The sequence below is a fragment of the Staurois parvus genome, unplaced genomic scaffold, assembly GCF_062004578.1.
Source record: "Staurois parvus isolate SC_StPar_1 unplaced genomic scaffold, SC_StPar_1.0 ptg000608l, whole genome shotgun sequence".
Classification (NCBI taxonomy): Eukaryota; Metazoa; Chordata; class Amphibia; order Anura; family Ranidae; genus Staurois; species Staurois parvus.
The window spans coordinates 2504470-2516492 of record NW_028318404.1 but is presented as its reverse complement, the minus strand read 5'-3'; the positions used below and the strand labels follow the sequence as shown (position 1 = coordinate 2516492).

Below are 12023 nucleotides of genomic sequence, written 5' to 3'. Positions count from 1 at the left end.
CTGAACATATGCAGAGCAAGGTGAGACAGTGTATTACTGGATTTTAAACAGTATAGGCACTTATTTTTAATGTTTTACATAGCTATACCTGCTGAACGTGGCCAGCATGAAGTAATTTAGCAGGACTTAATTTTCTGACTAATGTTTCACTTTAATCCTAGGTCTGCAACAAAATGGTGCCCCTCCACACATTGGTCATGCACACCATCTGGCATTTTTTTGTTGGCTGACAGCTAAAAAGAGAGTGGGAAATTTGAAAGTTTTACTTTTGACTGCTGGTGATTGCTGGTGCTTGTAGTTTTAATTTTCTTCTTTGGGTCTTGCTAAAAGCTTTTACTTTTTAAAATCACTTTTTAAATAGCATTTTTTTTTCCTTCCTTTCCTTGCCTTCGTTCAGTCTGGTAATAAAGGGGAGTAGTTAATTGGTCACAGGTGATACGGGTACTATATAACTTGCTGTAGAGCTCACTCTGAGCTTGCCTGTATTTTGCTTGCCAGACCTTTGACTAATGCAGGCCATAGATGGGTCGAAAATCGGCTGATTTTTCTTTTAAAAAAACGAACAATCGGTCGTTCAAGTGGCCGAGGTTACCACCAATGGTAAAAAAAAAATTGGCCGATTTTCATCCTGTCTACAGCCGGCAAAAAGTGTCCCTGCAGAGAGCTCTGCTATTTCTGACAGTTCTCTGACAGTTCCTTGACATTTATAGCGGTTGCAACATTGTATCTATTTGTTTCCATTTAGGATACAGATGTTTTTATTCGGAAACAAATAGATACAATGTTGCAACCGCTGTAAATGTCAAGGAACTGTCAGAGAACTGTCAAAGAAATAGTGGAGCTCTCTGCAGAGACACTTTTTGCTGGACTGGAATTCCTCTTATTTTCATCCTACTTCTTCTTCTTCTTCATCCTCATCCTCTTCTTCATCCTCATCCTCTTCTTCTTCCTCATCCTCTTCTTCTTCTTCATCCTCTTCTTCTTCTTCTTCATCCTCTTCTTCTTCCTCATCTTCTTCATCCTCTTCTTCTTCATCCTCATCCTCTTCTTCTTCATCCTCATCCTCTTCTTCTTCATCCTCATCCTCTTCATCCTCTTCTTCTTCATCCTCATCCTCTTCTTCATCCTCATCCTCTTCTTCTTCATCCTCTTCATCCTCATCCTCTTCATCCTCATCCTCTTCATCCTCTTCATCCTCATCCTCTTCATCCTCTTCATCCTCTTCATCCTCATCTTCTTATTATTCATCCTCATCCTCTTCTTCTTATTATTCATCCTCATCCTCTTATTATTCACCCTCATCCTCTTCTTCTTCATCCTCATCCTCTTCTTCGTCTTCATCCTCATCCTCTTCTTCTTCTTCTTCCTCATCCTCTTCTTCTTCTTCTTCCTCATCCTCTTCTTCTTCTTCTTCCTCATCCTCTTCTTATTATTCATCCTCATCCTCTTCTTCGTCCTCATCCTCTTCTTCTTCTTCTTCCTCATCCTCTTCTTCTTCTTCATCCTCATCCTCCTCTTCTTCTTCCTCATCCTCTTCTTCTTCTTCATCCTCTTCTTCTTCATCCTCTTCTTCTTCTTTTTGTCTTCCTCTTGCAGGTCACTGCTCATGCGCAGATTTTTTATCGGTAAAAAATCGGCCGATTAGCCCATTAATGCCGCGAAAATCGGCCGATCGGCCGATTTCTTTCCAACTTTACCAAAAAAAAAAACGGCCAAAATCACGAAAAACGGCCGAACAAATAGCCCACTAACGATCCGAAAATCGGCCGATTTTATTTTCGGCCGAAAAATCGGCCGATTTTCGACCCATCTATGGCCTGCATAAGTGGACATTTGATAAGTGGAGTTAAAAAACCAGAGTTGGAAACAGGAAATTATAACAGGAGTCTACTAACCTGTAAGTGACAACTGATATTTCCTATTAATATTGTAACTGGGATAATGTGTTAGCAGGGTGGAAGGTTCTGTGCAGTCCACAGTGTGCCGCATGTATGCAACAATGGAGCAACAGCTCCAGGATGGATAGCGCTGCGACAGATGTGAGCGGCTTGCCCTTCTGGAAACTCGCGTTAGAGGTCTGGAGGAGCAAGTTGCAACACTGGGAAGAACTATCAACCTTGAAAAAGGGTCTTCTGCTCTCTCAGCAAGTAGCTAATGGGATTGATGTGGCGGGCGGAGGGGCTAATCAGGATTATCAGGTAGGAAGATGGGTTACTGTAACGAGAGGGAGTGGTAGGGGCTCACAGAAAAAAGGAAGGCTGGCCCTGGGTTTGAACACCCTAACAGATTTGCCAAGTTGGGTGAAGATGTGGGGGTGGCAGCCCTAGATGTCATTGGTATCCCTAACAGCTGGGAGGGCATACCATCTGGGAGTGGTGGTGAGGGTAGTGCAGGAAGGCCTAGACAGCTGGTGGTAGTAGGGGATTCTAATTTGTCGCCAGAATCGCCTCAACCAAATGGTTTGCTGTCTCTCTGGTGCCAGGGTTCGGCATGTGGTGGAGCGGGTTGATAAATTACTGAGAGGGGCTGGGCATGACCAAGCTGTCTTGGTTCATGTTGGAACCAATGACAGAATACATGGAAGGTGGAGGCTCCTTAAGAATCAATTTAAAGAACTAGGCTGCAAGTTGAAGGGAAGGACCTCCAAGGTGATATTCTCTGAAATATTACCTGTGCCATGCGCAAGGAAAGACAGGGGGAGTATAGAGAACTCAATGCATGGCTAAAGACCTGGTGTAAGAGAGAAGGATTTGGGTTTCTACAGAACTGGGCTGACTTTTCATTGGAGTACAACCTATATGCTAGAGATGGACTTCACCTAAATGGAAGGGGGTCTGTTGTGCTAGGGGAGAGGTTTATGGGAAGGCTGGAGGAGAATTTACACTAAAATCAAGGGTGGGGGGAAGGGAGAATTAGATTATAACAGGGTAGACAGATCAGACAGGAGTCAGTACTTATTGGTGGGTGGAACGGGGAAAGGTTATGGCAAATGATAAGAAGGTTCCCATGTTACAAACAACCACTGGAATTGGTACCATTTGTATGAAAATAAAAAATATGCAAAATACGTGGAACAAGGTGTCAATGAATTAAAGTGTTTGTTCACCAATGCCAGAAGTCTGCCAAGCAAAATAGGTGAGTTGGAAGCTTTGGTGCATGAAGAGAACTATGGATTTAATTGGTATTGCTGAATCTTGGCTTCATTCTTCGCATGACTGGGTCATTAATATTCCTGGCTATGTTCTATTTTGGAGAGACAGAGTAAATAGGAAAGGTGGTGGTGTCTGTCTCTATGTGAGAAGTGATCCCAGAGAGAGTGTGAAAGAGGACTAAGTTGATGGAGAGTGTGATGAGGCTGAAGTATTATGGGTGGAACTACACATGGGGGTGCGTACTACAAAGGTAATCATTGGAGTTTGTTATAGACCTCCCAGTATTATTGAGGAGGTGGAAACTCAGCTCCTTGCATAGATCGAAAGGGCTGCAAGGTCTGGGACAGTGATAATGAGGGATTTTAACTACCCAGCAACTGACTGGAGTAATGGTACTGCAGGGTCAGTTAAAGGGCAAACATTTTTAAACCTACTACAGGACACTTTTATGGTACAGTTCATAGAAGCCCCTAATAGGAATGATGCTCTGCTGGACCTGGTTATCTCAAACCATGCAGAGCTTATTACGAATGTCCATATAAAAGAACATCTGGGTAGCAGTGACCATAACATGATTTCATTTATTGTTAGCTGTAAATAGCGAGCACATACGGGAAAAATAAAAACATTAAATTTCAAGAGAGCTAATTTTCCAAGGCTGAGAGCTGCTTCCCAAGACTTAGACTGGGAGGGAATATTGGCATCGTTGAACACAACACAAAAATGGGAGTTCAAGTACAACTGTATGTGAACACACTGCAAAATATATTCCAACAAGTTTAAAAGGCTACAAATCAAACCTATGTGGCTTACGGCCAAAGTTAAAAAAAGCTATAGATAATAAGAAAAAAGCTTTTATTCAATATAAAAATTAAGGAACGCTATCATCGTCTAAACATTACAAAGAATATAACAGAATATGCAAAAAGGAAATAAAGGCCGCAAAAATTGAAAACGAACGACAGATTGAAAAAGATAGCAGGACCAACCCCGAAAAATTCTTCAAATATATTAATAGTAAAAAGGTTCGGTCCGAGCATGTAGGCCCTTTACATAATAATCTAGAGTGGGTGACTAGGGACAAAGAGAAGGCAAATTTATTTAATACTTTCTTCAGCTCTGTGTATACAAAGGAGCATGGGGGAGCTCTTGGGCATGGTATTGACACAGCTCCAGATGATCCACATTGCTTCAAAATTGATATGATCCAAAAATATTTAGACAGAATAAAAGGTGAATAAAGCACCTGGACCGGATGGCATACACCCACGGGTCCTTAAAGAACTGAGCTCTGTCATTTCAAAGCCATGGTTTCTAATTTTTAGGGACTCTTATGACTGGCATAGTACCACTGGATTGGCGTAAGGCCAATATGGTGCCAATATTTAAAAAGGGGTCAAAATCTTTACCAAGTAATTATAGACCTGTTAGTTTAACTTCTATAGTTGGGAAGATACTGGAAAGTTTAATAAAAGACCACATAGATGAGTTCTTGCTGAAAAAAAATATTTTAAGCAGCAGACAGCATGGATTCATGAAAGACAGAAGTTGTCAAACAAATCTGATTTCTTTTTATGAGGGGGTGAGCAAAACCTTGGACAGAGGGGTGGCGGTGGACGTGGTATACTTGGATTTTACGAAAGCGTTTGACACAGTTCCCCACACACGGCTAATGTGTAAGATAAGGTCTACAGGCTTGGAAAAATCTGTATGTAAATGGATAGATAACTGGCTAAATGATCTTATTCAAAGAATAGTGGTTAATGATTTATACTCTGAATGGTCTAGGGTCATCAGTGGTGTACCCCAAGATTCAGTGTTGGGACCCTTACTTTTTAATTTTACTTTTAGACCATTTCAGTCTTTGCAGATGACACCAAGCTGTGCAGTGGAATAACGTCCTTACAGGATGTCTTCAACTTCCAAGCCGACCTCAATGCTCTGTGTAATTGGGCAACTATGTGGCAAATAAGGTTTAATGTTGATAAATGTAAGGTGATGCACTTGGGGGCTAAGAATATGCATGCATCATACATACTAGGGGGGGTACAACTGGGGGAATCAATGGTGGAGAAGGATCTGGGAGTTCTGGTAGATCACAAGCTTAATAATGGCATGCAATGCCAAGCTGCGGTTTCTAAAGCGAGAAAAATCCTCTCTTGTATTAAAGGAGGTAAAGACTCCAGAGAGAAAGATATCATATTACCCCTGTACTAATCAGTAGTAACACCTCATCTGGAATATGCAATTCAGTTTTGGGCACCAATTCACAAAAAGAACATTGGGGAACTAGAGAAAGTACAAAGAAGGGCAACTAAACTCATACGAGGCATGGAGGAGCTCAGCTATGAGGAAAGATTAGAGGAACTGAATTTATTCTCTCTTGAGAAGAGGAGATTAAGGGGGGATATGATCAACATGTATAAATACAGTTGCAAGAAAAAGTATGTGAACCCCTTGGGATTCCGTGGAGTTTTGCATGAATTGGGCATAAAATGTGCTCTGAACGTCATCTAAGTCACAACAATAGAAGAACACAGTCTGCTGAACATAATACTACACAAACATTAGATGTTGCCATGGTTTAATTGCACATAACATGTAAACATTCACAGTGCAGGGAGGAAAAAGTATGTGAGGCCCTAGCTTAATGACTTCTCCCAGAGCTAATTGGAGCCAGGAGTGAGCCAACCTTGACTCCAATCAGTGGGATGATATTGGATGTGTTGCTGACAGCTGTCCTGCCCTTAAAAAACACACACCTGTTTTGGGTTTACTGGTTTCAAGAAGCACTGTCTGATGTGAACCATGCCTCGCAGAAAAGAGCTCTCAGAAGACCTACCATCAAGAATTGTTGACTTGCATGAAGCTGGAAAGGGTTACAAAAGTATCTCCCAAAGCCTTGATGTTCATGTGTCCACGGTAAGACAGACTGTCTACAAATGGAGAAAGTTTAGCACTGTTGCTACTCTCCCTAGGCGTGGTCGTCCTGTAAAAATGACTGCAAGAGCACAGCGCAGAATGCTGCATGAGGTAAAGAAGAATCCCAGAGTGTCAGCTAAAGACCTACAGAAATCTCTGGCACATGCTAACATTTTTGTTGACACATCTACAATAAGGAAAACATGAAACAAGAATGGAGTACATGGGAGGACACCACGGAGGAAGCCATTGCTGTCCAAAAAGAATATTGCAGCACGTTTGAAGTTTGCAAAAGAGCACCTGGATGTTCCACACCACTACTGTCAGAATATACTGTGGACAGATGAAACCAAGATTGAGTTGTTTGGGAAGAACACACAACACTATGTGTGGAGAAAAAAAGGCACACCACACCAACATCAAAACCTCATCCCCACTGTGAAACATGGCGGAGGAAGCATCAAGGTTTGGGGCTGCTTTGCTGCCTCAGGGCTGGACGGATTGTTGTCATTGATGGGAAAATGAATTCCAGAGTTTATCAAGACATTTTGCAGGAAAACGTACGACCATCTGTCCACCAACTGAAGCTCCGCAGAGGATGGGAGATGCAACAGGACAATGACCCAAAGCATACAAGTAATTCAACAAAACAATGGCTGCAACAGCACAGAATACGCCTTCTGGAGTGGCCCAGTCAGAGTCCTGACCTCAACCCCATTGAAATGCTGTGGCATGACCTTAAGAGAGCGATTCACACCGACATCCCAAGAATATTGCTACACTGAAACAGTTTTGTGAAGAGGAGTGGTCCAAAATGACTCCAGATCGTTGTGCAGGTCTGATCTGCAACTACAGGAAAAGTTTGGTTGAGGTTATTGCTGCCAAAGGAGGGTCAACCAGTTATGAAGTCCAAAGGTTCACATACTTTTTCCTCCCTGCACTGTGAATGTTTACATGTTATGTGCAATGAAACCATGGCAACATCTAATGTTTGTGTAGTATTATGTTCAGCAGACTGTGTTCTTCTATTGTTGTGACTGAGATGACGTTCAGAGCACATTTTATGCCCAATTCATGCAAAACTCCACGTAATCCCAAGGGGTTCACATACTTTTTCTTGCAACTGTACATCAGTGGTTCATATAGTGAACTCTGTGTAGAGGTCATCACAGAGGGGACACTCTTTACATCTGGAGGAAAAGAAATGTAATCTCCAAACACAGAAAGGTTTCTTCACAGTGAGAGCTGGGGGCACTCTTTAAGGTTTCTTCACAGTGAGAGCTGTGAAAATGTGGAATAGACTCCTTCAAGAGTTGGTTCTGGTCAGCTCAGTGGATTGCTTCAAAAAAGGCCTGGATTGTTTCTTAGATACACAGAATATAACTGGATACTAACATTTATAGGTAAAGTTGATCCAGAGAATATTTGATTGCCTCTCGGGGTATCAGGAAGGAATCTTCCCAGCAGGAGCAAATTGGATCATGCTTCGCTGGGGGTTTTTTTTTGCCTTCCTCTGGATCAACTGTGGGTATAGAATTATAACCTTTTTTTCTATGGTTGAACTGAATGGACTTTTGTCTTTTTTTCAGCCAGACTAACTATGTAACCATCAATCACAACTGTGTTAGAATAACTTTAGCCCGATCTCCACACATCCCCATTCCATCCATCCATCTCCACCTCTGATAACCCCCTCTAATGCATTTCTCCTGATTTAGGGATTAGTCATAGAGTTGTGATCAATGATGTGCATCAACAGTGTGTGGAGGGGTGCCATTTTCTTGTAGTCAATCATCGTGGTCACATGATAGGGCAGTCCTTCCCACCCCTAGGCATAAAGATTCAGGTTCAGGTCCCAACCATGACAGTACCTGCCTGCAGTTTGCATGTTATCCCAGGGCCTTTGTGGGTTTCATCTGGGTACTCCAGTTTCCTCCCACACTCCAAAGACAAGCAGGCAGGTTAATTGTATCCTGTCTAAATTGGCCCTGGTATGCGTATGTATGAATGTAAGTTAGGGACCTTAGAGTGTACACCCCTTGAAGGCAGGGACTGATGTGAATGTACAATATACAGTTGCAAGAAAAAGTATGTGAACCCCTTGGGATTACGTGGAGTTTTGCATGAATTGGGCATAAAATGTGCTCTGAACGTCATCTAAGTCACAACAATAGAAGAACACAGTCTGCTGAACATAATACTACACAAACATTACATGTTGCCATGGTTTAATTGCACATAACATGTAAACATTCACAGTGCAGGGAGGAAAAAGTATGTGAACCTTTGGACTTAGTACCTGGTTGACCCTCCTTTGGCAGCAATAACCTCAACCAAACGTTTCCTGTAGTTGCAGATCAGACCTGCACAACGATCTGGAGTCATTTTGAACCACTCCTCTTCACAAAACTGTTTCAGTGTAGCAATATTCTTGGGATGTCTGGTGTGAATCGCTCTCTTAAGGTCATGCCACAGCATTTCAATCTGGTTGAGGTCAGGACTCTGACTGGGCCACTCCAGAAGGCGTATTCTGTGCTGTTGCAGCCATTGTTTTGTTGAATTACTTGTATGCTTTGGGTCATTGTCCTGTTGCATCGCCCATCCTCTACGGAGCTTCAGTTGGCGGACAGATGGTCGTACGTTTTCCTGCAAAATGTCTTGATAAACTCTGGAATTCATTTTCCCATCAATGACAACAATCCGTCCAGGCCCTGAGGCAGCAAAGCAGCCCCAAACCATGATGCTCCCTCCGCCATGTTTCACAGTGGAGATGAGGTTTTGATGTTGGTGTGCTGTGCCTTTTTTTCTCCACACATAGTGTTGTGTGTTCTTCCCAAACAACTCAATCTTGGTTTCATCTGTTCACAGTATATTTTGCCAGTAGTGCTGTGGAACATCCAGGTGCTCTTTTGCAAACTTCAAACGTGCTGCAATATTCTTTTTGGACAGCAATGGCTTCCTCCGTGGTGTCCTCCCATGTACTCCATTCTTGTTTACTGTTTTCCTTATTGTAGATGTGTCAACAAAAATGTTAGCATGTGCCAGAGATTTCTGTAGGTGTTTAGCTGACACTCTGGGATTCTTCTTTACCTCATGCAGCATTCTGCGCTGTGCTCTTGCAGTCATTTTTACAGGACGACCACGCCTAGGGAGAGTAGCAACAGTGATAAACTTTCTCCATTTGTACACAGTCTGTTTTGCTGTGGACACATGAACATCAAGGCTTTTGGAGATACTTTTGTAACCCTTTCCAGCTTCATGCAAGTCAACAATTCTTGATGGTAGGTCTTCTGAGAGCTCTTTTCTGCGAGGCATGGTTCACATCAGACAGTGCTTCTTGAAACCAGTAAACCCAAAACAGGTGTGTGTTTTTTAAGGGCAGGACAGCTGTCAGCAACACATCCAATATCATCACGCTGATTGGAGTCAAGGTTGGCTCACTCCTGGCTCCAATTAGCTCTGGGAGAAGTCATTAAGCTAGGGCCTCACATACTTTTTCCTCCCTGCACTGTGAATGTTTACATGTTATGTGCAATTAAACCATGGCAACATGTAATGTTTGTGTAGTATTATGTTCAGCAGACTGTGTTCTTCTATTGTTGTGACTTAGATGACGTTCAGAGCACATTTTATGCCTAATTCATGCAAAACTCCACGTAATCCCAAGGGGTTCACATACTTTTTCTTGCAACTGTATATGTAAAGTGCTGTGTAAATTGACAGCACGATACAAGTACCTGCAAGCAATAAATAAACAGACACCAGGACTGGGTGGGAAGGTTGTAATATACCCATTTAATGGAAAGTGTAACTATGTTGGAATGGTATGTTTCTGTACTTGCCTTTAACTCATTTCTGCCGACATACAGTATATGGCAATATGGTGGTAGGCTTTAATGTTGGCAAAATCCTAAACATTCTGCTGGGAAGAAGGCCATTAAAGCAAACTCGTTACTATTCCCTCCATGGCAAAAGTATGGGGGAAAAAAAAAAGAACTGCATTCCACTCTGAGCTTCTTATCATTCACCCCAACCATGACATTCCACCATGCATGCAGAGTTTCTCGAATACATTGAATTGAAAGATGATATTGGTTTCCTATCTAATCATTTGTACTTTATTTTCTTCTGTTGTGTTATGGCAACTCTTTAATTGTAAAATATTATGCTTCAATGTGTACATAAAATAAATACATTTAGATTTAAAAAAAATTTACAAATCATTTTTCTAAAGTTAGACATTAAATTGATAAACTCTTTATAGTTTCCGTTTAGGAACATAAAGAATAGAAGAAAATTCTGCATTGAATTATTATGTAGCACCCTCCTAGTTTAGCTAGGGGGAGCTAGACCCTAATGGTTAGTTAGGAGCTGGTTAGCAGCTCAGGTGTGATAGCCAGAGGGGTCAAATTGTGGTCAGCGCTGAGAGACTCTGCAGGCCAGCCTCTCTGGAATTTCTGCCAACTTTGAGGCTTTCGGAAGAGGGCCTTGGAGGCAGTGGGTGGATTTGAGGATTGGCTGGCTGCACTCTTGAGGGACCTCAGCCAATCCGCAACAGAAAGCTTGGCAAGGGCCTAGGTCTCTCCTAAAAGTGTAAGAGCCTGTGCAGTAGCAGGAGTGGTGAGGAGTCAGGTGGAAGAAGGAGTAGGAAGATGTAGGGATGGAGCAAGAAGGCTACCAGGAGACCTAGCGTGATGGGGCCTGCCTGCGAGCCTGGAGCTGGAAAGGAGGAAACCGCTGGACTCATTTTTTTTTTTTTTTTTTTAAGTCCGCAAACGTGCAAACTACAACGAAAAAACCCGTAAGTGTTCACAAAAAATGTGCAAGTGCAAAACACCACACGAAAAAGTGCACTTAGGGGTGTGTTTGTCCTACCCCCGGAAGGGTTGGACCGTTCACCCAATCCCCCGGGGCACGAAGCTCCTGACAGGGACAAGGTTCCCATTTGGTCCTCCTGGCCAAAAGGCCTGGTGGACCACCGTTCCTTATGCCCAGCCGAAGCCGGACATCCAGTACTAGGCAAGGGGGTTCTCCCGAAGAGAAAACCCCCTAGGGATCAGGGGAGGAAGGAACCGTATGGCCACACATCCTCCCCCTAGACTTCAGGTAAGGCCCGAGGACCCACACCCTCCATCCGTGAAAAACACACACATAAGAACAGAAAAAGTGACAAAACGTGGGAGTGGTTTAAATAAATAAATAAAAAATAAAAAAGTGGTACCGTGCCTAATAGTGCACAGACCAGGCCCTGAGGCCTGTAGCAAAAATTGCCCCGGACTTAGCCAAAAGACCTGGTCCTTAGGGCGCTGTGCAAAAAGAGGTGAAAAACAGTGGCCATGTGTCATCTTCACACCGTGGGGTCCCACACCCAAGTGTTACTAGTGACACCCCTGAGAGCGTCTTCCCCAGGGGGCACTGAGTTTGCGGACTTTTTGCGTCCCCAGCCCCAGGCCAGACCAAGGTAGATCCGTCCAAATCAGGAGGTACTGGGTCTTTCCAGCTTTCCCAGAGGAATTACTCCCAAGGTCCCAGAGCGTATCGTGGCGCCCCCTGGTTTCTGTCCCTCCGGTCCAGCCTTCCGGACCCCCATCATACCAGTGAGGGTACTATACAACAACCATCCCCGCAAAGCTAGAATGGTCGGGAGCACCCCCACTGGACACTGATAAGAACAGATACTACACTTGATCTTAGCCGAAAGGCCGAGAAGCGGAAAACGCTGGACTCATTGGCCTCCTGAGCATAGACCACCTGTATGGCAGGGAAGGAGCAGCCCATCTGATAGGATTGGTAGCAGCAGCCATCTCACAAGCAGTGCAGGAGAGGATCGGAGTGAGTACACCTGCACCCCCTGGGCAGATAGGGGAAGGAGCACTCTGGTGGGAAACCAGATTAGCCCCCTACTAGTGACAGTTCCCCTCATTTAAAGGAACAGGAGCCAGATACGCT

General features: G+C 43.4%; 1 pseudogene; it reads right to left on the bottom strand.

The window, feature by feature from the left end:
* Window positions 1-11672: 11672 nt before the first annotated feature.
* LOC149449680 (U2 spliceosomal RNA) lies at window positions 11673-11788 on the bottom strand (annotated as a pseudogene).
* Between the last annotated feature and the right edge of the window lie 235 nt (window positions 11789-12023).